Raw genomic sequence first — 2,376 nt, forward strand, 5'->3', positions numbered from 1 at the left:
TGGCAGGTTAGGGGAACCAACACAGTAGGTTAGGTGAAATAACAGGTCAGGAGACTGAGGTTAAAGTGAGGAAAAGGATTAAAGTAAGACGTTGCTACAACACTAACGTTGTCAACAACTGTTGTCCCTGACACGACCACTAGATGAAGATGTAGGTCTACTCCATCTAGCCACAATGGTGACATGTAAACAGACGATCAGTCCTGGCATACCATCAATATCATAACACCTGTCTAGTCAGCATATTGACATGTTTGTTTTACATAGCATCTTTCTATCTGAACGTTCCACAACGTTGTGTCCTGCTGAACGAACGCACCCCTGGTTGGCTCAGCCCTTGTTGTTGTAGCCGTCCACCATACGTGGCGTGATGCTCCCATCCTCCTCCACGTCCTCTGTGARGGCCTTGCCCAGCAGCTGACCCATGTCTTCAGGAGAGATGCCCCTCGGCTCGCCCACCTTCACCCCCAGCATATCCATACTCAGCACCGTGCCTTTGGGTATCACCACCTTAGCCACCACTGACTTCCCCAGCTGGAAGAGAAAATAATATGGWGATTTCCTCCTACAGTATGTGCTGTTGTACAAAGAGAATACTTGATGTATTGATGTAAGGGAGGTTTATGACAAACATAATGGGCCTACCTTATAAAAGAAAATTAATATAACATCATTATAATTTGAGAAAGTTATTATTACAAATGTCAATGGGAAAAATATTTATTTACATTAGTATTCCGGTGCCCCCGCACATAGACACTGTACCAGCACCCCCCTGCATATATTGTTATAATTTTTACTGCTCCTCTTTAATTACTTGTTACTTTTATCTCTTATTCTTATCCATATTTTTTTTAACTGCACTGTCGGTTAGGGGCTCGTAAGTAAGCATTTCACTGTAAGGTCTACTACACCTGTTGTATTCGGAGCATGTGACTAATAAATGTATTTTATTTTAATTTCATTCAGCCGTTTGCTTGAGACTCGAAATTGAACTCAGGTGCATCCTGTTTCCATGATCATCCTTGAGATGATTCTACATTGGAGTTCCACCTGTGTAAACTAAATTGATTCAACATGATTTGGAAAGGCACACACAGTCTTTTAAGCTCCCACGTTTGACAGTGCATGTCAGGCAAAAACCAAGCCATGAGTAAAGAATTGTCCATAGGCAAGACAGGATTTTGTCGAGGAACAGATCTGGGGAAGGTACCAAAAACATTTCTGCAGCATAGAAGGTCCCAAAGGATACAGTGGCCTCATCATTCTAAATGGAAGAAGTTTGAACCTCCAATACTTTTCCTAGAGCTGGCAAAACTGAGCAACAGGGAGAAGGCCTTGTCAGGATGTGACCAAAAACTCATGGCACTCTGACAGACCTCCAGAGTTCCTCTGTGAGATGGAGACCATCTCTGCAGCACTCCACCATTTCAGCCTTTATGTAAGAGAACAGACGGAAGCCACTCAGTAAAAGCCATGACAGCCCGCTTGAGTTTGCCAAAAGGCACCCAAAGGACTCTCAGACCATGAGAAACATGATTCTCTGTCTGATGAAACCAAGATTAAACTCTTGGCTTGAATGCAAAGCGTCCGTCTGGAGAATCAAGCACTGCTCATCACCTGCCAATACCATACTACTGTGAAGCATGGTGGTGGACAGCATCATGCTGTGGGATGTTTTTCATGGCAGGGACTGAAAGACTAGTCGAGGGAAAGAATAAAACAGAGCACAGACCAGAGAAGTACCTTGATGAAAACCTGCTCCAGAGCGCTCAGGACCTCCAACGGTGAAGTTACTTCCACAGGACAAAGCCTAAGCATACAGCCAAAGACAATGCAGGAGTGGCTTCGAGCAAGTCTCTGAATGTCCTTGTGTGGCCCAGCCAGAGCCGGATGACCTGATCATCCGGACTTGAACCTTGAAGGAGTTCCCACATATGATGAGCGCTTGCTGGCTGCTTTTCCTTCACTCTGAGTCAACTCATCCCAAACCATCTCAATTAGGTTGAGGTCGGGTGATTGTGGAGCAGGTCATTTGATGCGCACTCATCACTCTCCCTCTTGTCAAATAGCCCTTACACAGCCTGAAGGTGTGTTGGTCATTGTCATTTTCCTGTTGAAAAAACAAATGATAGTCCCACTAAGCGCAAACCAGATGGGATGCCGTAATCGCTGCAAAATGCTGTGGTGGAGGCCATGCTGGTTAAGTGTGCATTGAATTCTAATAATAAAATCAGATGGGTCACCAGCAAGCACCATCACACCTCCTCTTCCATGCTTCAGGTGGAACCACACATCAGACATCATCTGTTACTAAATTTGGACTCATTGGACCAAAGGACAGATTTCAGTCTAATGTCCAATGCTCGTGTTTTC

The 2,376-nt window shown here is 44.7% G+C and overlaps 2 pseudogenes; both read right to left on the reverse strand.

Annotated features, from left to right (window-relative positions):
* Positions 1–270, reverse strand: part of LOC111971281 (sialic acid synthase-like) — an 8,321-nt pseudogene extending 8,051 nt beyond the window's left edge.
* Positions 7–2,376, reverse strand: part of LOC111971593 (sialic acid synthase-like) — a 10,578-nt pseudogene continuing 8,208 nt past the window's right edge.

The sequence above is a fragment of the Salvelinus sp. IW2-2015 genome, linkage group LG13 (assembly GCF_002910315.2).
Source record: "Salvelinus sp. IW2-2015 linkage group LG13, ASM291031v2, whole genome shotgun sequence".
NCBI lineage: Eukaryota > Metazoa > Chordata > Actinopteri > Salmoniformes > Salmonidae > Salvelinus > Salvelinus sp. IW2-2015.